Below are 22,320 nucleotides of genomic sequence, written 5' to 3'. Positions count from 1 at the left end.
TCACTGGAAAGTTCCTTAACCTTGGGAAATTTGGCCACTGCATTTTACAATAATATTTGCCTAGCCTCAGTATCTTACAACTTCAATGTGAAAACACATGTGAAAACTTTTTGTAAATAATAATGGTTTCTTCTACAAACATAAAATTAGTATTAATAGCTTAGTTAAATATGGACCAAGGTAAAGACTTCCCTTAATTCAGGTGGCCTTTCTTTTAAATGTGAAGAATGATTGTAGAAGAGTGTGTTCCCCCCCCACTCCCTTGGACCTTTTTGTTCCTTCTGGTTGCCTCATTTCTAATTCCCTGCCTTTATTATTCTAGGCAAAGCTGCAGTGACCAAAGAAGTGGTGTAATTTCTGAATTTCAGGAACAGTGACGTAGGAGATGGCAGAGAGCGTATAAGAGGACACGTAAGTCAAACTGAGTGTTTTATCTGTTCTCAAACATCTCATGGATCTGAAGTTCCTCAGAATCTCTCCTGCTTAGTTCTGCAGTGGTCTGTGAGGCTCTGATGGATGGAGGGATCTTTCAGGTCTTCAGCCCCAGATCAAAATCAGCCAAGGAAAGGCCAGGGTGGTTTGCCGGAGGAAGGAGAAAGGTTTGAAGAGGCCACTTTCCTCATTGGAGGCAGAAGGCAACATGGGCCAGGGTGGAAGAAACACATAAAACAAAGGGCACCAGAAAAAGTGTCTCTCTGAGTCATAGGAAGTGACAGAAAAGGGCCTTGCCAGATCAAAAAACATCAGGGAGGCCCGGGGGAGTCATTTCCTCTAATCAGAATTGCCTTGGGTTGTAACTCCTTATCCAGGAAGATTACATTTACCAGGTCTGCTCCTTCTCTGGAGTTGAGGAGTCTAGGCCAGTGCTTCTCAGACATGCGATTAAGAATTTGCCCTAGAACTAAATATGGAAACTTCTTCACTTCTTTTCAGAGAAAGTCTGTCTACCAAAAGTAAAAGTCATTTGAACTAAACAGTGTTCTTTGTAGCGGTAGTTAACTTCCATTCTGGCGCATGATGTTACTATGTCCATATATATATCCAAACAAAAATTGCCTAGTTTTACTTGTTTATAATCTTGATAAGAATAGTATATTGCATGTGATATTCTGCAGCTTTAGTTTTTTCACTCAGTTGTATTTTTAAGATTCACTTGTTGCATGTAATAGTAGTAAATGAATTTTTATTGTTAAATAAAATTCTACTCCAAAAATCTATCATAGTTTATCTGTTGCTCCATTTCCTTCTAACGTTTGGTGTTTTGTTGCCATTCTAATGAGTATAAAATAGTATATCATTGTGGTCTCAATTTACATTTTCTAATGAATGGCGAGATTGAGCTTTTTTTTTTTAAGTGTCCTTTGGAGAGCAGAGTTTATGACTTTAATGTAGAGAAATTTTTCAGTCTTGAAGTTTTGTTTGTTTGTTTTTTTATTTTGTTTTTTGAAAATAATCTAACAGTCTCTCTTTCAATTATGTTGAGGTTTCATTGCTCATCTTCATTCTTTTTGATTGAAGTTTTTGTTGATTTGTGTTCTCACATATTATATCCTTACACATTTACTTGGGTTCTTTTTCCAGTTCTTCCATTTAATATTTACTTCCTTGGAAGGTGGAATCGCTACTTTTAGAATAACTCCCAAGAGCAGAGTCATAGTCTATTTTCTGCTAAAGTATCACTTTTCTTTTTACCCAGAATCCTAAATATGTGGATCTCTGACTGAAAAGGCCCTTCTTCCACGTGTGGAGTACAGGAAATAGATATTTACTGCTGTGAATTAGAGGCATCATCTCTGTAGACTTCTGCAAACTTATATTCTGTGTCCTCTTAATGGACATAGAAAGTAGCTTGAAGATTTTGGTCTCTAAAATGTTAAATTGCCTTGTGCTTCGGCACATGGGAAAAAAATATTATTTCAAAATAGATGTCAACTGAGAGTGCTGATTTAATAGTTTTTTAATTCATTCTGCAACAGAAATATCATCTGTAGGCAATCATACCTTTTCAGAGGCCACACAGATTTGATGGGAGTGTGTGGATTAGGATTTTGTGTTGACAGTGATATGTTAGGCAGGTTTCTACTCTGCAGAATCTTTGTGCTTTGCAGGCTATAAATTGGATTTTTTAATGTTAGTGTTATCATAGAGAAGGTAGGCACAGAAAACATTCCCGGGAAATGCTGAACTCTGTGATGAGAGATTCTCCCAGGGGCTACCTCTTATTGGACCCATACCTTCACTTGGAAGATATAAATATCAGGTAATTCTGTCTTTTCCTCCCTTGGATAGCAAATTCTAGTGAGTGGTTACTTAGTCTGTGTTCTTATTTGCTTGGTTATTGTTGGCTGTCAGTTCATGTTCTACTGCCATCTTGGTTTGGTTGGCTGAACACTCCAGGAACTTTGCCTGGAGTGCTAGGAAAGAGATGAAGAAGAAATGGAGAAGTTTACCAGGAATGGCCAGTGGGTCCCCGAGGAGATCCTGTCCAGGCTTTGGGCCGGGGAGCCATCATTCACAAGCACAAACTGCTTGGGTCTGAAAAGGGTCTGATTACCACTTCCCCCAGTTCTGTTGGCCTGGACTGGCCAGTTCATTTGATAGATCAGCAACTGGCCCTTTGAGCCACCCCGTTCTCCTCTTTTAACTATAAATGTATCCCTTGGAAGAGTGTGATTTGAGTCATTAGCATGATTTTAATACAGTTCATCTGAATGCAGTTTCTTTCCTGCTGCAAAATTGTGACTCCAGTTGTATCAAAATGGTGCAGAGAGAGAGCTCCAGAATGTGGTCTTTCAAGTGTCATTTTTAGTCAGGGCATCAAAACTAGGACTTGACAGGCATTGTCGGGACGAGTGAGCATAGACCTGAGTTTGCTCGCCAGGCCCCGTGTGTGACCCAGAGCTATGCTTTGCTTCACGCCCACCGTGCATCTCCTAGACTTCTGTCCTGATTGTGCTCTCTAGACCAAGAACAGTTCCTCACTGCTCTCTGACTCAACCCTGGAAAACTTAGCCATTTGTAACATTTTCCTCCTTTCTCACATGACATCATAAATTTGTATATTTCTAAAGAAGGTTCTGAAACGTAGAATTGTTTTAAACGCCTTCTTCTCCAACCTGCCCTCCTTGCTCCTCACCAAATTCGCATCTGAATACTTGTTATTGCGCCCTTTGTCTGGTGCCTGCAAACATGCCCACAAAATAATTTCTGTTTGCCTTTGTCTCAGGCCAGGTTTTCAGGGTGGGAAGCATGATTTAGAGGGAGCCACGTTAGGTTTCACTTTTCACTTTCATGCATTGGAGAAGGAAATGGTAACACACTCCAGTGTGCTTGCCTGGAGAATCCTAGGGATGGGGGAGCCTGGTAAGCTGCCGTCTTTGGGGTCACACAGAGTCGGACATGACTGAAGCGACTTAGCAGCAGCAGCACGTTAGGTTCATTAGTAGCCAGATGACCTGGCTTCAAGTTGAATGTCTACTTGAAGTTTCTATGACTTTGGTTAATCACTTAACTTTTCTGTGTTTTCATTTTCCCACCTCATCTATTCATATGCTGGAGCAATGGTTCTCAAATGTTTTGGCTTGAGGCCCCTTTATACTCTTTAAAAATGATTGAGGGCCCCAAAAGACTTTGTTTATATGAGTTATAGCTAACATTTTGCGACAGGCAGAGAAATAAGCCCCCAAAGATGTCTACTTACTAATCCCCAGAACTGATGCATATGTTACTTTACCTGGCAAAAGAGACTGCCAGCGTGATTACATTAAGGATCTCGCAATGCAGAGATTGTCCTGGATTAATCAGGAGGGCTCAGTGTAGTCAAAAGAGTCCTTATAAGAGGAAGACAGGAGTGTCAGAGTCAGAGAAGCAGTTACAGGAGCAGAGGTTGAAGTGATGCCGTTACCGAAAGGGGGAACCATGAGCCAAGGAATGCAGGTAGCCTCCAGAAACTGGAAGAGGCAAGGGACACATTCTCCTCTGGGTTCAGGAGGAGCTCAGCCCTGCCAACACCTCTGTTTTAGCCCTGGAAGGCCTGTTTGTAGACTTCTGACATCCAGAACTATAATTTGTGTCATTTTAAGCTACCCATTTATAGCCATTTGTTATAGCAGCAATGGGAATCTAATGCAAATATTTTCTGTTAAAAATTAAAAGTGAGAAATTTAAAAAAATATTTATTTAGAAATAATAAACTCTTATAGGTTAGCATCAGTTACTTTTTTGGGGAGGAATAGCTATTTTTCAACTGTTAGTGAGACAACTACCACTGCTATACATTTTTATAAATCTTTTTTAATGTCTGGCTTAATAGAAAGTACCTGGATTCTCAAATCAGCTTCTGCATTCAATGTGTGATATCACATGTCATGTAGCCTCTGAAAAACTCCCCTGAATATACGCACAGAGAAAGAGCATTGAAAAGGCAAATACCATCTTAATATTATTATAAAAATAACTTTGGCCTCATGGATTACCTATAACATAGGCCTCTTTGGAAGTACCCTACTTTGAGAACAGCTGGGGTAAAACATAGCCACACAACTATACCTAGCTGCCAAGAGTCTGAGAATTGCAGTTCTTATTCTAGATGCTAGCTTTTAAAAGTGAGGGTTTAGAAAGGGTCATTAAAGGACATTGATTATTATATATCAAAGTTTGAAAAAATATATATATATATATCAAAGTTTGATACCCATGGTAGGTAGACAATTGCCAGAATGTTGGTTTCCCTTCTCCTTGTCCTCATATTAGCTAGGAAAAATGGGCGTTCTGCTTAGACTACATCCTTTAGAAATACCTATGATGGAACACAATGACATGTAGGTGGAGTCATAACTGCAGAGAATTGCATTTTTAGCATTTGTAGGTTGATAATATGAAATATCTTTTGTTTGGTGCTCACAGACAGCTTTTGATCCCTTGTTTGGGTCTTTTGAATTTAACAATGCACTTCCTTTCCTTGGGTAGGATTATAGTTGAAATTGAACTTCAGCCTAGCTTTGATTCATAGTTGTCCTTTATGGGTTTGAAACTACAAGGGGAATAACATTCCCTCTTGGTCATTTTGTAGATAGTTCCTGCTTCTCCCTGTCAGTATTCTTCTGCTGAAGAATAACCCAGTTCCAGTTTCTGATGTGAAAGAGCAGTTAGGAATATTTGTGCAAAATAGCTTATAGTTTAAAAAAAAAATGTATGTAAATATAATAAAAACAGTTTGGGGTTAAGTGGTATGATTTTGAACTTAATATAGTGCTTAATACTGATCTCATTAATTGATAATATGTGTTTAATGCATTTTTTAGTGCTATTCTCATCTTTAAATTGATTATTATAATAGCTTTTGGGTGAATAAGGACTTGGAAGATATTTTAACATCCTGAATATGGTTAGTTCAACCTCTGGAGTAGGAGAATCCTTTGTATGTTTCACAGAGTTGACTGTCTATTTCCTGACTGAACTGATTGGAAACAAGTTTTGATTTTGGGATGGGTGTAGGGGAGGAGAAGCAGAATTTAGACCACTCAAGCACTTGGGAAAAATGTGTACCTGATGTTTCCTTGGGGAAAATGTGTGCTGGCTGGTGGGTACAGTGGACCAAAAAAACAAAAACAAAAACAAAAACTGCCTGTTGTTTTAGTAAAGGATTTAGTAAGGACTGTTGTGGCCATAAAGTCATCAGCCACTGTAGCAGCCACCCAGACCTTGTAGGCTGAGGGGAACTCAGGATGGAGAAAAACAGGCTGCTAGCCATCAAACTGTCAGCCACTTCAGCCACCTGGATGGTGAACAATGAGGGGAATTCAGGATGGAGAAAAACCCGAGACTGGCCCTATGTAGCTAAGATGCTTATCAAAGGAACAGCTTCAAGAAACCCAGACTCTTGCGTCTTCCACATACATAAATTAGCTTGAGATATCTGGATTTTGTGATTAACAGCAATCTTTTGATGTTTAACCAGATTTTTCTTTTCCCTGTAGGAAAAATTCCTATATCTCCTGGCTCCTCCCTTATCTCTTGGAAAGAGTTTTTCAAAGCTATCTGCAAGACAGCAGTCCCTGGCTATAGTCCTTAGTAAGGTCTGCGAACAAACATAACTCTCCACTTTTAGGCTGTGCATCTTTTTCAGTTGACAGTACTCTGGGGGCCAGAGGGTCCCTGCAGTGTCTGCTAACAGTTGTGAACTGGAGCTGGTCAGGGCAGTTTTCCTCGCTTTGCTCTTTTCCCCAGTAGCTCCTGAAAACTACCTAGTGATTGTCAGTTTCTGCTCTGCCCTGTGGTGTCCTGTGTTAGCAGGAATTGGATTGAAACCTTAGTTAAAGCAGAGAGAGTGGAAGCAATTTTTTCGTGACTCCAACTTGAGGTACCACAAACCTCCTGGTACTAAGCTCCCTGGATCTGGGGTGCTCAAAGTTTTTAGTAACTAGCATCATAATGGCAGCATTTATTACACATATATGAGCAGAACAGAAAAACTGTAAGTGAAACTGATAGGAAGGGTTGTCCCTATGTTAGTTTCTGAATACATTTCAGAGCATCACCGGTGGTTCTCCAAGCAGGTCATCCCTGAGACTTGCTAGGTGTTTCAGGAGGCAGAAGTGAGGTTGCCCATAGCGCACCCCCCTCTTCAGGGGGTTTACAGTCACATCCGTGGGGTGGCAGAGGTTAGGGTGCTGATTCAGCGAAAGTCTTAGTTAAAAGTCACGTGGTCATTCATTGCAGCAGCTAGTGATTTTGAAAACATGGACTGGAATATTTTTCTGATACTTTAAAATAAGGACAAAACAATTATTTTAAGATTGCAAAACAATGAGTGTTTTGATTTGGCAGTTCCTGCATTTACTAATCACTAAATGTAAACAATTTCTCTGTGCAAGAGGCTCCACTAGCCAAGAGCTGTGCTTTATTGTATTTTTTCATCAGCTCTTTAGCAAGCCTGGGCCCAGGAGGCATTTCAGGCTTGTAGCCAGCCCTCCGAGGCCTTCAAACACACTTTGTTGCCTCTTTCACAGAGGGCCCCAGGGTGTTTTGGAAGCCATGTGTGACTTTAAGAAAAAGATTAGAAAGAGGCAGAAACGTGTACTACAAACTAGCTGCTTTTGGGGATTTTTTTTCTTTCACTCTCATTTCTGACTGATTTCCGGGCTGACTCTCACAGCAGCTGTTGCACGCGCTTGCTCCTTTTTGAATTCCTGGCCTCCCCTAGCCCAGCCCATGGCAAATGCCCTCAGAAACAAAGCCCTGGAGGGACTTCTCTGGTGGTCCAGTGGTTAAGAATCTGCCTTCTGATGCAGGGGACACGGGTTCGATCCCTGGTCGGGGAACTAAGATCCCACATACTATGGGACAATTAGGCCCCTACACCACAACTAGAGAGCCCATGTGCTGCAATAAAGGTCCCATGTGCCACAGATAAGACCCGATGCAGCCAAACAAACAGAATGTTTTTTAAAAAAGAGAGAAATGAAGCCGTGGGCACAGAGCCTGCCCTCTGCCTTCCTCCTCTCCACCACAGTCTAGCTGCCATTTTCCTGGCAAGTGTCACAGCTGGGCTGGTCCTGAGCTTCATCGGGTACAGACGTGTCTTATTTCTTCCTCCCTCACACATCTCCCGTGTCCTGCCCTCCCCTCTATCAGGTGTCCAAGCATCCTACTGTTACATTTAGCTACCCTGTTGTACGATTCTTGAAATGGGTCAACTGTCCAATGCCTGCAGTGGTGTCTTTCACGTTCAGACTCATTCATTCCCTCAAAGCCACACTTCACACATTATAATCTGATAGACGTGCCTTGAATATTCAGAAAACGTTTACTGACCACCTCCTGTGTACACAGCAGCTGTGTGCAGATGCCAGGAGGTACAGAGACGAATCAGACCCTTTGTGCTGTTGGTGGAGAAGGGGAGAGAAATGTGGGAGCAAATAGTCAGAGATGACTTCTGGTAAAGACATGGACTAGCTATAGTGAGGACACAAGGGGAGAGGGAGCAACTTGGTCCTGGAAGGTGTGTAAGTATGGCCCCCGGGACAGAAGAAGAGGGTCATAGCAGCCATCAGCCAGAAGCGGATGGGGCGTTCCTGTGACTCACCCCCTTCCTGATGGACTCCACTGTGACTAGTCTGGAGCAGGGGGATGCCTCTATAACGAAAGGATCTCTAATGGTGGATTTGGCTCACTGTGGCAGAGGGTTGGAAAGGAATTTGGGAGGCTGCAGCTATCCCTAAAGTAACAACATGGGTGGGCTTTGACCTAAGAAGGTGAACAGTCCTTGGTACAGTTTCTCAGTGCTGGAGGACTTCCTTATATTCTTCCGCTGTAAGAATTTGTTGGTCACGTACTCACTGTTTAATGGCCCTGATACTTAGATGCTGTGTTTTGGTGGGAAGGCCTCATAAATACTGAGTTTCCGAATGAGCGTAGAGTACAAAGACCTCCCGGTCCAAACCAGATCATGTTTTACTTCTCATTCATGGATAGCACTTGTCCCAGTTTGTAACTGTGTGTGTGTGTAAGTATCTCTCCACTCTTAAGTCCTTTTAGAGATGAGAACTGTTGGTCTCCTTTTCAACCTTACGTCCATATTGCCTCCACTGGGCTTGGCATATAATAAGGAAAGAATGAACAGGGCAGACACCCAGCCTGAAAAGTGAACAGAAAAGTCAATGGTGGGGTTTGCACAGTGAAGCCTGAGAATAGATAATTGACATTTTTTTTTTTTAAATTGAAGTGTGGTTGATGTACACAGGTGTACAACATAGTGATTCACAATTTGTAAAGGTTATACTCCATTTATAGTTATTATAAAATCACTGGCTATATTCCCTTTGTTGTGCAGTATATCCTTGTAGCTTACTTTATACCTTAGACTTTGTACCTCTTAATCCCCTACATATCTTGCTCCCTCCCCCTCTTTGCTCTTCCCACTGCTGACCACTAGTTTGTTCTCTATATCTGTGAGTCTGTTTCTTTTTTCTTTTAAATTTTGGATAACAGTGTTCTAATTTGGTCAATAAAAAGGGCAGAAGAAAGTCATCATTTACTGAAGTCTCTTCCAGCAGATGATGTTTACAGAACCAAAAATGTCTTTTCAGAATAGAATGTGCTTAATGGAACAGATACATATTCTGATTATAGTAGTGCTTATATGAATCTCTACATGTGATGAAATACGGTAGAACTGCACACAAAAGAAAGGGCAGGAACTGAACATGTCAAAACTAATGAAATCTTAACAGGATCTGTGTTTTGGTTAGCAGTATTGTACCAATGTCAAGTTCTTGCTTTTAATAGTTTTATTGTGGTTAGATAAGATAAGAGGTGCATGCATGGGAGCTCTCCACTATTTTTGTAACTTCTGTATGAGTCTCAAAGTATTTTGGGAATCCCCTGGTGGCTCAGTGGTTAAGACTCTGTGCTTTCACTGTTGAAGGCGAGGGTTCAATCCCTGGTTGGGGAACTAACCACAAGCCGTGTATCACGGCCAAGTATCTTGGCCAAAAAAAGAGTTATTTAAAGGCAAATAAAAATAGATATTACCAAGTCCTGGCAAAGATACAGAACAACTTGAACTCTTTTGCATTTCTAGCAGGAATATAGAATGGTACAGCCACTTTGGAAAACATGTGGGTTTTTTTGTTTTTGTTTTTTTTTTGCAAAGTTAAATATATACTTACCATATAGCAATTTCACTCCTAGATACTTACCCCAGAGAAATAACCTCTGTTCACACAAAAACCTGTAGGCTAATATTTGCAACAGTGTTATTTAGTTTGTTTATTTATTTAGTTTGGCTGCTTGCAAGAACTTAATTCCCTGACCAGGGATTGAACCCAGGCCCTCAGCAGTGAAAGATCAGAGTTGTAACCACTGGACCACCAGGGAGCTCCCAACAGTTTTATTTCTAATTGCCCATAACTTGAAAAGACTCACATGTCCTTCAACAAGAGAGTGGATAAGCAAACTGGGCATCAATGGAATATTACTCAGTACTAACAAAGAACAAACATAACTAACTGGATGACTCTCAAATGCATTATGTTATGTGAAAGAAGTCACACTCAAAAAGATACATTCTGTGCATGATTCCATTTATATGACATTCTGAAAAAGGCAAAAGTATAGGGTTAGAAAAAAGACCAATGGTTTCCTGGGGCTGGGAATTGGGGAGAAGCTTGACTGGCTCAGACAGTAAAGCGTCTACCTGCAATGTGGGAGACCCGGGTTCGAGCCCCGGGTCAGGAAGATCCCCTGGAGAAGGAAATGGCAACCCACTCCAGTACTCTTGCCTAGAAATTTCCATGGATGGAGGAGCCTGGTGAGCTATAGTCCATGGGGTCGCAAAGAGTCGGACACGACTGAGCGACTTCACTTCACTTGGCTTACAAAGGGTATAGGGAACTTTTACCCGTATCTTAACTGTGGTGATGATGACATGACTATATGTTTTGGTTGAAACTTATGGAACTGTTACCTAAAAAGGATGGATAACTGCTTGTAAATTATATTCCAATAAATCTGACTTTAAGATGAAAACACCACCAACAACAAAAGTGAATAATTAATGATGTTCTTTAGATTGAGTACTCATGAAGAGTTCAGTGTCTGTCACTTGCCCATGATTGGATAGATGAGGATTTGTGAAGTCATTAATTACAATATTGTCTTGTTCAAACACCAAAGTGTAGCCTCTTTAGTACTTTGGCCTCTAATTGAGCAATGGAAATAACTATGACTGTAGAGATAGAAGTTCTAATATTTTTAAACAGAATGCTTTTGGGAGATTAAAACAAGAGCTTCTGACTCTTGCTTTAGCAGATGCAGTCTTTAGTGCGTGAACATTTAATCAATTGTTGCTCTATCTCCTTTCCTGGCTTCTTTGCCGTTAGAACAGTCATTAATGGAGTAGACTTACATACATTTTTAGATTGTTTTAAATCTCAGCTATAACAACTGGGCTGTGATTTTTTTTCCCCCTAGAATGGATGATACAATATTGTATTGGGAAAAAACCCAAGTTTTGATTTAGATGGGAAGAAGGAAGGCTTATTTCATCACTATAGCTAGTATAATTTAAATATAACTCGCAAATGTTGATAGCAGGAATTAGAAGATTCAGACTGAAAATTCAGTGGAGCTCTGAAGCAGTATCTCTTGATAACCACCATCTTCTGTAAATTGAAGTCAAAATTTGATTTTGAAGGAAGATTGAACTCTGCTTGATTTGTGGGGCTGAAGGATGTAACTTCTCCCTTTATGGGACAGATAGCTGGATAATGCCTCTGAGCTTGCAGCAGTCTTTTCCCGGTAGAAGACTCCTTGTTAATTTAAAACCGGGGCTTACTAGGTTGGTTTGGATTTAATGCAATCCAGTATTTCAGCGGAGCAAACACTTAATCATTAACCACTTGCAATGCCTATTATGAGGGTTGGGTTTGCATAGCCAAATAAGCCGCAAGCCCTGTTTTCAAGGAGTTCACCATCCAGTGTGATCACCTGAGCTGTGTGCAACCCCCTTAAGTGCAGCTGCAGGAGAGACCCCCTAAGGAGGAAACCCTGACCTGGGATGTGTCGCTTCAGTTGGGTCTTGTAAGTAGACTTTTGTTTGGTCCTGAAGGAGAGCACTCAGTTTTTCAGGCAAAATGAACCAAGTGCCATATGAAAGCTTTTGTGATCAGGGAATCATAACACTGAAGCAGGGTAAAGAATTTCTTCTCTTCCTTCCCAATTAAATAAGAGTTGAAGTCATAATATAAAAATTCAGACAAGAATATGGATAGATATAAATACTAGAAAGAATATATAAAATTATACTAGAAATACTGGAGTACTAGAAGGATATAAAATTATAAGTAAGTTACCCCTTTTACTCCTCTGTTAGTTTCTATTGCTGGTATATTTTTTACCACAATGTTACTGTTATGAAACGACACAAATTTATTATCTTAATGCTTCTTTAAGTCAGAAGCCCAACATGGGTCTCACTGGGTTAAAATCAGCGTGTCTGAGACTTTTGGCCTTTTCTGGGTTAAAATCGGCGTGTCTGAAACTTTTGGCCTTTTCTTGGTTAAAATCAGCGTGTCTAAGACTTTCGAGAGGCGGCCACTATTCTTTGGCCTGTAGCCTCTTCCTCCATTTTCTCTCTGATGTTTATTTGTGGTCAAATCCAGGAAAGGGTTTCTGATTTGAAGAACCCAAGTGATTAGATTGGGGCAGCCTGGATAACCAGGATACTCTTCCCATGTCAAAATCCTTAATTTATCACATCTGCAGAGTTAGGTAACATAGTCACAGGTTCTGTCCACAGGATGTGGACATGGGGCCATTATTTTGTGTTCCATATCTGTCTACCCTTATTCCTTTTATTCTCCCTACTGGTAAATTATTTGGACACCAAAGCTAACATATACATAATGAACTTATTTATGAAAGTCACTCAGTCGTGTCTGACTCTTTGCAATCCCATGGACTGTAGCCTGCCAGGCTCCTTTGTCCACAGGGGTTCTCCAGGCAAGAACACTGGAGTCGGTAGCCATGCCTTCCTCCAGGGGATCTTCCCAACCCAGGGATCATACCCCGGTCTCCTGCATTGCAGGCAGATTCTTTACCTTCTGAGACACCAGGGAAGCCCATACCTTATAGTACTTTCCTTTTATTAGCACTCACTGAACTACCTCATTTATTGCAAGTGCTGTGATTGAATTCTAGTGAGCAGGTATTACTTTTTTTTGAAGATCACAATTAATGCTGGAGTGAGCATCTTTGGACATATATCTTGATATTCTTTTCCACACATATTCGTAAGGAAAATATGAATATATGTGGGTTGTTAATTTTGAAAGAAGATTGTCAGCGATTAATAAAAGAGGAAAAGGAAAGGAATACGTGATACTAACGAAAGTTCTCTAAAACCATTGAAGAAGGAAGCGAGCATTAATTTGTGGTTTATTATGTGCCAATCACTGTGCCAACAGATGACTTCCTTTTTCTCACATCATGTTCCATGGTGATACCAAGAGATCTGTTGTTAGCCCCAGTCTACTGATGAGGGAAATGAGTGGTAGAAGCTGGTGTAACTTGGTCCAGGTTGCGGCTCTGGGATCCACATCACCCTGCCTCCCCGAAGGACAATGGGGACCCCTTCAAGTTATACCCCCTGCAGCCCAGTCCTCAGATGTGGGCAGCATACCAACTGGTGACTCTTCTGACACCATTAGGTTGTTTAACTCTTTGAATATTTGAGGTGCCCTCACGTGCATTCTCTTTCACTTAAAAAAAGATCTCAGGGAATGAGTGACCGCAGTTTTAAATCCGGCATTGCTGCCACACAGCACCCTCCAGGGACTCGTGTGGTGTGACCAGTGGCTCTGGCTGGGCAGCGGGGGCTCCTGACAGTAGGCAACCGTCAGGGCACTCAGAGAGACGCCCTGATGGGTTCTGCTGTGGGAGCTGACGTGGGCGGCTCCCTGTTGCCAGGGGACCAGTGGTCTGGAGGCCTGGTTGGAACAGAAGTTCTCCTGGGACTCCCCCTGCAAGGTCTTCGCGAGCTGGGGTCTGACCCTCCTGAGGAGGGCATTAGGCCCAGTCGGGCTGCTTTTCCAGAAGAGTTTCCAAACACCAAGCACGTGTAATTGCTGCCCCGGTCCAGCCTGGCAGGGCCCACGCTGGCTGGTAACCAGTGTGATACCAGGCTGTTGGCTGTCAGCCGGCTCACTTGGGAAGAGGGCAAGGGCTTGGGTTCCATGGCACACTGACCTGGATGCGGTGATGGTTTTGCCGCTGGGGTCATAAAAACCAGGAGGCTGTTTCAGGGCGCAGGGATGACCCCCTGGTTCAGGTCTTATTCCTGAACTTGCTCTTATACAGAAAGAAGCATGATCAGTGCGTGCAAAATTGTGTTTATCGCTTCCCCAGAGTGAACAGCATTGATGAAGAGATGTCAGAACCGCTTGCTTTTCAGCCTGTTCAGCATGGCTCCAGCTGGCCTGGGCCCAGGGCCTCTGTGTTCCTGGGCTTCTGTCGCTTAGAAGAGCTGCGTGGCAGCTGGAGACAAGGGGCTGCTTGTGTGCATTCTGACCAGTGGCAGCTGCAAGAAAGGAGAGTGATAAAGTCCTTCTGTTTTGCTTTTGCTTAACTCTAAAGGCTACTTTAGGATTTTTATAACATTACCGCATTCCTTAGGAAAGCTCAACTGGGGACATTTATTCTGAGGGTTTTAGGGTTGTTTGTGAGGAGAGGTGCTATCTGTCAGGAGGACAGTCCCGCAGGGATGGAACTCTTGGCTGCCCCCAGCTACCATCACGCTGTGTGATCTTGTGCCAGTCACTCCCCCTCTCTGGTCCTGTAAGCTGGGGAGCTGGGATGAGAGCAGCCAAGTCATTCACACTCAGAACCAGCACTCTGGACACACTTGGTACCAGAGCACTGTGTCCCCACTGACATACTTAGCTGAGGATTTGGAGCCTGAAAGAGCTGCTTCTGATGCCCGGGCCGTGCCACTTACGACCTCCATGAGCCTGAGCAAGTGACGTTTCTCTTTGGTCTCCTTGATCAGATTGGGGATCAAATCACTTCGATCATGGGGTGGCTGCCAAGATTCAGTTCAGTTAAATGAGGTGGTGTGTGGGGAAGGCACCCTGCCAAGGGTCTAGTTCCTGGTTAGGGTGCAGCTCAGGGTAGCCGCCCACTGTTAGCTGTGAACTGTCTGGTATGTGAGGGGCTTGTGACACTGTCCTTTTACCTCTTGTCACAGAGCGAGTGGCTCCCATTAGCTTTAATTAAAATGAAAAAGTTCTGATAACTGTGAACCAGAGGGAAGTCTGTTCTTTCCTGTACTTTAATTTGCTCCTTGAGGAGTCCTGTGTGGTCTGAGGAATGGGCTCTGCTTAACTGGGCTTCCCTATAGGAAGACAATTTTGTAACATGAAACAAAACTAAAAAAACAAACATGACCCAGATGGCTCCACTCGGGACTTCTCAATTTGCAACTTCATTATTTCAGCATGGCCTTTTCATAGTTCCTAACTTTAGTAATGAGAAGACAGATTTGTGAGATGTAGATGGTGCAGTGGAAAAATGCAACCCCATATTTTCCTTGAGAGAGAATACAGGGACGTGTGAGGAGGAAGGCTTAACTTCCCAAATATGTATTGAACTCGGCTATTTTTTAAGGCATTTGGAGAAGCAAAAATGAATTTAACTGATGTGGTCCTTGTCGCCATAGAGATTAGTTTATTGGAACAGGGCAGCCATTAAATTATAGAAATAATGATTTAATTAAAGCTGTGATGGTGCTGGGAGAAATGCAGGGTATAATAAGTGGGCAGTGGAGGATCGCATGTGATGGGAAGAACAGAAAGTCACCCCGGGGCAGTGGCTTCCAGCTTAAGGTCCAAAGAATGAGAGGGAAGTGTGCCCGGGGAGATGAGGAATGCGTCTCTGCAGACAGGAGGAGCAATTGGCAAAGGCAGAAAGAAGCGAGGCTTGTTAGAGAGACTGGAGGAAGGCCAAGGTGGCTCAGAAGCTGGTGCGCTCTGGGGACAAGGATCTGAATGATTTGGAGAGGTAAGCAAGGGCTGGACTGTGCCGTCAGGCCTGGGCATCCAGGATCCAGGTTTTTTTTTAATTCTAATTTTTATTTTGTATTGGAGTATAGTTGATTTACAGAGCTGTTAGTTTCAGGTAAACAGGAAAGTGATTCAGTCATACTATGTATACATATCCGTTCTCCCCCAGACCCCCTTCCCATATAGGTCATTACAGAATATTGAGTGGAGTTTCCTGTGCTATAGGGTAGGTCCCGATTGATTATCTGTTTTATATGTAGCAGTGTGTATATGTTAACAGGATCCAAATTTTATTCCAAAGAGCAGTGGGAAGCATTGAGCTAGAAAAGGGCCTTGGTGCGACTTCATATGTGTTTCCAAGCGGGCGCTCTGGTTTCTTACTGGAGCTTAGATTTTCGGAGATAGGAGCACAGAAAATATGGGGAGACCAGTTTGGAAGCTGCTGCAGCCATCCAGGTTTATTACGATGTCCTGTTCTCAGGTGGGGAATGGAGATGAGTATTTAGGAGGTGCAGCCCACAGGACCACCTTGATTGACGGGATGGGGAGATGCGAGGGAAGGGAAGGAGCCCAGGGCAGTTCCTGTCCTGAGCATCTGGGAGAAGGGTAGCTAGAAAGATAGATAGAAAATTTGGGGAGGGGGGAGGACTGTGGTGTAGACGGGGATGGAGGAGTGTCTGCTGGACACAGTTCTCTTTCTTTGGGGATGCACTCACCCTAGGTGCTCGCCCTCCGTCGCCCTGAGGCCTCTGCTCAGACGGCCCCTGTTAGGGAGCCCTTTGGAGACCAGTGCCGCAGTCCTCGCCATGGCACCTGCACCATCTGACAAACTGCTCGTTTTCTTATTTCTTTAGAGTGTATATCCTCTTAAAAGAATGTGAGCGCCTTAGAGGCAGGAGTTTTTTGTCTGTTTTATTCTCTGTTGTATAGCCATAGCACCCAGAACAGTGCCTGGCATATAGAAGGCCCTCAATAAATACTCACTGAATGAATCAGGAGTATCATCTCCATTCGGATTTTTTGTATCCTGTTCAAACTTGAGTGACTTCTAATTAACCCAAGCCCAGAAAGAGGCATAGGGACACTGTTCATTTGTTATGTCAAGTGTTTTTTTTTTTTTTTAATCTAGGCAGAATGAGCAGAAAAATTTGATTTTCTTCTTTTTTTTGTTTTTAGTGTTAGAAGTGATAGAAGAGGGCAGTTATGAAAATATTTGAACATCACACCTTTTTTTTGTTCTTTACCAATCAGTATGAACATCTAGCCCTCCATCTGATATATTGTTCAGATTTGGGGGCTAAATTATAGCATTTTGTAATTCCTCTGAGCTTATTATTTTTTTGGGTGGGGGGTGGTCATTGACTTTTTGATTATGTCTTTTCGACTTGCTGGGGAAAGGTATGAAGACCAGGATCCAAATTTGCTTAAAGGCGAAATATGAGCATGGAACAGAATAAAAACCTTTTGTTAGAGATATTGCTGGATCCCTGGATCTCTACATGGCCAGTAATTTGAAAGTACTAGCAATTCATAAATAGTTTCCTAAATCTTTTTTACTTTGGGTTCTAAATCAGTTGCTACCACTTGTAAACAGAATGTCTGCTTGTGAAAGAAGAGGTTGTATATATAATGGTTAAGGGTGTATATATAAAGGTTAGAGTCACACCTCTGTTTGAATCCCTCCCACACTCCCTCCCACCATCATTTGCTAGCTTGTAACTTTGTACAAGTTACTTAACCTCTTTCTTTAAAATGGATATTACCAAAATTGTATTATTATTTGAGGAGTTAGGAGAAGACAGATACTCATTATTGTTACCATTTATAAGCTTAACATGATTGATGGTATTACTAAACGGGATTTAAATGTAGAAATATCTTAAAGAGAACTAAGTGTTATAGAGTATAATTGACTCAACTCAGTGTTCTCCAAACTTGCCAGAATGTAAGAATCTCCTTGAGGTGCTTGTGAAAACTATAGATTCTCAGGCACCTCCCAGATTTACTGACTCAATCTCCAGAGGAGGAAGCCTGGGGATTTTGCTGGGTAGGCAGGGCAGTGACGCGACCTGGATTTTGTGAGACTGTGCCGCGCTGTGTGCTGCGGTCAGTCACTTCAGTCATGTCTGACTCTGTGGCTCCGTGGACCGTAGCCCACCAGGCTCCTCTGTCCATGGGGATTCTCCAGGCAAGAATACTAGAGTGGGCTGCCATGCCCTCCTCCAGGGGATCGAACCCAGGTCTCCTGAAATGCAGGTGGAGACTGTCTTTTCTTTCAGATATTCTGTTTAGATTCTAGATGTATGTTTATACTTGTCAGAATGTGCCCCAATTTTGAGATAGGAAACTTGTCACCATTTATATACGCCATCTTATTCAGAATCTTTTCTCTAATCAAAGAAGACATAACATGCTTCTGGGTTCCAAGGAACATGACAGGCTGGATAGCTACAAATTAGCCATGTTGGTGTAAGTTACTCAGCTTTCTTAGCTGCCTTTCTTTCTCACTACAAAACCTATTTGATCTTATTAACCTGCTCTGTGAAATATACGCAGGGACATGGTTAAGTATCTTGGCAGCCTCTGTCCTCCGGAGTCTCTAAGGTCTCAGTAATTCCAGGCTGTCCCAGTGGCAGTGACCATGGATGCAGTGTCTGTGCATGGAGGCGACCCCCGGGCTTTGTTCAGTGGAGGCCAAGCCTGAGGAGCTGCTCTTTGCTCCCCTGAGAGCCGGGAACCAGGAAGGAACGCTGCCCTCCACTGCACTTAGGACAGTGTGTTCTTAATCAGCTGTCCTGGAAAAACAGCGTTTTATTGTTTTCACACAAGCCTGCAAGTTCATTTCCCTTCTCTGGCCCAGGCAGTAGTGAATCAGTGACAAAGGAAGATGAACATCTGAAACTTTTTATTCTGAAGGCTGAGCTTTCTGCAGGCATCGCAAGTGGCGTTGACATCTCCCTAAGGAATACAGGGTTCTCATCGTCTAGAAGGCAGGTCCTCCCCATGCCGGGTGGGGCTCAGGGTAGCTGTTTTCTCACATGAGTCTATGAAGTGTAAAAGAAGTTTCTTCTGGGACTTCCCTGGCAGCCCAGTGGTTAAGATTCCATGCTTCCAATACAGCGGGTGTGGGTTCCCGATCGGGAAACTAAGGTCACCCCCACCCCAGGTGCTGCACAGCATGGACGAAAAAAGAAAAATTAGTAAAGAATTTTCTTCACCAGCTGTTATTCATATTGGTCATGGTTTCATATTGATAGTTTAATTTCAGGTTGGGCTTAATTGTATCTTTCTATTTACATTACTGTGGGAGAAATTGATTTATGCTGAGAATCTTATTTGGATGATAAGTTCATTTTCTGACCTGTAACAAATCAATCCACTGTTTATAGCTCTTGTTAAAATGGAAAAGTTGACATACATTTATGAATTTGCACATTACTACTTCCTTAGAAAAAGCTTGTGAGGGCTTAAGGGCACCTACCTGGATGTAGTTAAAGTTGAGGATCTGGAGGTTGGTAGGAATAGGAAAGGCATTTCTTCTTTTCTTTTTCATCCTAGTAGTCTCGCCTGACAAAACTTTCTATCTGCACAGTATTAAGTAACAGAATCCTGGAATTTTAGTGAATTTAAGAAGAGCTCATTCGGGAAATGTTGTGAAATGTGGGCAGATAGATCTTTGTCATTCTGTGGGCAGACCTAAAGGACTGAAGCTTCCCAGTAGAAAAGGCAGGAGGCGGGTCCATGTGCAGGTGAGTTTTCCTCCTTCTGTCCTGCGGGCAGATAAGAGGAAGCAGGCCTGGAGTGGGGACTCCCCTCGACTCCCTCAGGAGCTCGGTTATGGGATGAGTCTGGGCCTGCAGCTTTCTTTCCCAACTTCTCTTGCTGTTTCAGCTTTTTTTTTTCTTTCCTCATCTGAAATCATCTTTGTGTGGGGAGAGGCTGGAGGTGGAAATTAAGAGTCTTCTTTTTAACAAGGAGTAGAGATGATTACCCAGGTAAGTGGTATTCTAATCAGCCATAGTCACAGATTCCTATCTTGTCAGGTAAGAGGTGTCTCAGGGAGGAGGGAGTCTGTGGAAGGCCCTCCGGTCCTGTTGACAGGAAGGAGGCAAGGCCCAAGGCCTAAGCCAGGCATTTCTAAAGTGCAAATACAGCATGTAATAAAGACACTGTCTACAAAGCCAACCTCTGTTTAAGCAAATTAAAAACCAACCAACTCTGCCTTTCCTCCAGCGAATATACATATAAACAACAAAAATGGACAGTGATGCAAGATGTGCAATTTTAATTTTGTTAAATACCCCGACTTAAAATTGCAATTATTTATATAACTATGTGTAATAATCTAAGAAATAGTCCTAAGTTGGTTTTTTTTTTTTGGCTAGAGTTTTAATGATACCATATATTTTAACATCTTACCACATTGTCTAACCTTGTAACATAGGAACCTGAGATTCCAATCCCACCCTTTTTTTTTTTGCAAACTCCTGTGGCACCGAATAGAGAATAGACTTGTTGAATTGGATTGAAGCATGACTCAGTCCATTTATGTAGGTGGAATTCTACATTACTTGCTTGTGGGTGTTCACATATTCATGATGTTTATTTACAAGCTGTCTAAGCTAGAGAAATGCCTGCTAATTTTCTTAGTCTGTGTGTGAATCATATGGAATTATCTCTGCGAATTAATTCCTTTAATTAACCCAGAGAAGAGGGAAAAATCAAACATTAAGTTTCATTAAGTGCTCTGCTGAGGGTAGTTTAAAAATGTAACGAAGTACCCTTGGATATAATACAAAATTTTGTATAAAATGTCTACAATGAAAAGCTATAAGTAAGAATGGTAGTTTGTGGACAGGCTTCCTTCCTCCTCTCTAGTCCTCAGTATTGAAGCATGGGCCCTGGAGACATGCTAGAAATGGACAAGAAGAGGAGTTCCTCCATGTGAGTGAGGGGTGCAAGAATGGGGGGCACATTGAGGGAAGCAGAGATGTTACTGCCAGCGCATAACATGGCGAGAAGATGACAAGAGATGAATGTGGCAAGCCTGGGGCACTCCTCCAGGATCCTGGATGTCCAGAGAGCATGGTGCTCTTTGGATTTTAAGCAGGAAGGAACAAGATGCAATTTCTGCTTTAGAAGGTTCTGCACCCTTTTGGATCCTGGGCTCAAAGCCACAACAGCAACACCAGCTCAACTTACTCTTTCTCCAGTCCTGTCTGCCGGTCTCGGCTTTATATCCTTAGAAGCACTTGTGACCAGGGTGCCCAGTGTATGCTTTATTTACTTGCCCACTATCAGCCTTTCTAACTAGAATGTAAACCTCCTGAGGGCAGGGATATAACTGTTTTCCCAGTGCAGCATCTCCAGTACCACCACCATGCCCAGCAGGTTAGCAGGTGCTCAGCAAATAACTATTAACCAATCAAATGCAAGGGTTGGTTTCTGAAATCAGTGTGTTGTTCTCCTCACAGATTTAATAATTGGTTACAAAAGGAAAAAAAAGTAACAGTTCAGTGGGGACACTGGACAACACTAAACAAGGAGTCAGAATCCACCAGTAGTGCCTTCCCAGGCGTCACTAGTGGTAAAGAACCTGCTGCCACTACAGGAGATGTAAGAGACACAGGTTCGATCCCTGGGTCAGGAAGGTCCCCCGGAGGAGGGCGTGGCAGCCCACTCCCGTCTTCCATGGACAGAGGGGCCTGGTGGGCTACAGCCATGGAGTTGCAAAGAGTCAGACAGGACTAAAGTGACCGAGCACGTGGGAACTCATACAGTAAGAAGCAGTGAGTGTCACATGTCTCTGGGTATCACACCCCGGTCAGGAGTCCAAATCCAATCATGAATAAACACCAGAGAAACCTAAATTGAAGGATATTCTCTAAAACTTATTGGCATGTATTTTTCAAAAATATCAATGTCCTGTGGAAGCAACCTAGATGCCCATCAGCAGATGAATGGATAAGGAAGCTGTGGTACATATACACCATGGAATATTACTCAGCCGTTAAAAAGAATTCATTTGAACCAGTTCTAATGAGATGGATGAAACTGGAGCCCATTATACAGAGTGAAGTAAGCCAGAAAGATAAAGAACATTACAGCATACTAACACATATATATGGAATTTAGAAAGATGGTAACGACAACCCTATATGCAAAACAGAAAAAGAGACACAGAAGTACAGAACAGACTTTTGAACTCTGTGGGAGAAGGAGAGGGTGGGATGTTTCGAAAGAACAGCATGTATATTATCTATGGTGAAACAGATCACCAGCCCAGGTGGGATGCATGAGACAAGTGCTCGGGCCTGGTGCACTGGGAAGACCCAGAGGAATCGGGTGGAGAGGGAGATGGGAGAGGGGATCGGATGGGGAATAAGTGTAACTCTATGGCTGATTCATATCAATGTATGACAAAACCCACTGAAAAAATAAATAAATAAATAAAGGGGGAAAAAAATATATCAATGTCCTGAAAGACAAAAGCTGAAGAACGGTTTCTGTTTAAAGGAGACTAAGGAGACCTAAGAGTTAAATGTATTTGTGATCCTATGCTGGGTCCTGGGAAAAAGAAAACTTCTGTGAAGGACATTAGAATATTTGATGAAAGCAAAATATGCAAGGGGAGAGGGGACAAACTGGGAGCTAGAGTACTTCTCTGCAGCTGAACTCTGGAGAAATGATCAGGATTCAGAAGCTACATCTCTGGGTGGCCTGAGCTGTGCTTTAGGACCCAGGGCAGCAGATGAAAGAT

General features: G+C 42.6%; 1 protein-coding gene across 11 annotated transcripts in view; it reads left to right on the top strand.

The window, feature by feature from the left end:
• Positions 1-22,320, top strand: part of SGMS1 (sphingomyelin synthase 1) — a 324,458-nt gene that overhangs the window by 96,222 nt on the left and 205,916 nt on the right. For 10 of the 11 annotated variants that reach the window (XM_043926716.1, XM_043926715.1, XM_043926711.1 and 7 more), the window contains one exon: positions 323-411. The gene's annotated coding sequence lies outside the window, so the exon portion shown is untranslated. Of the gene's footprint in view, positions 1-322; positions 412-11,568; positions 11,584-22,320 lie in introns of those variants that run through there. The other variant, XM_043926721.1, reaches the window with a different exon arrangement.

The sequence above is a fragment of the Cervus elaphus genome, chromosome 15 (genome assembly GCF_910594005.1).
Source record: "Cervus elaphus chromosome 15, mCerEla1.1, whole genome shotgun sequence".
NCBI classification, from domain to species: Eukaryota; Metazoa; Chordata; class Mammalia; order Artiodactyla; family Cervidae; genus Cervus; species Cervus elaphus.
Note: the sequence above shows the minus strand (reverse complement) of the source record. Positions and strands in the feature narration are given on the sequence as shown.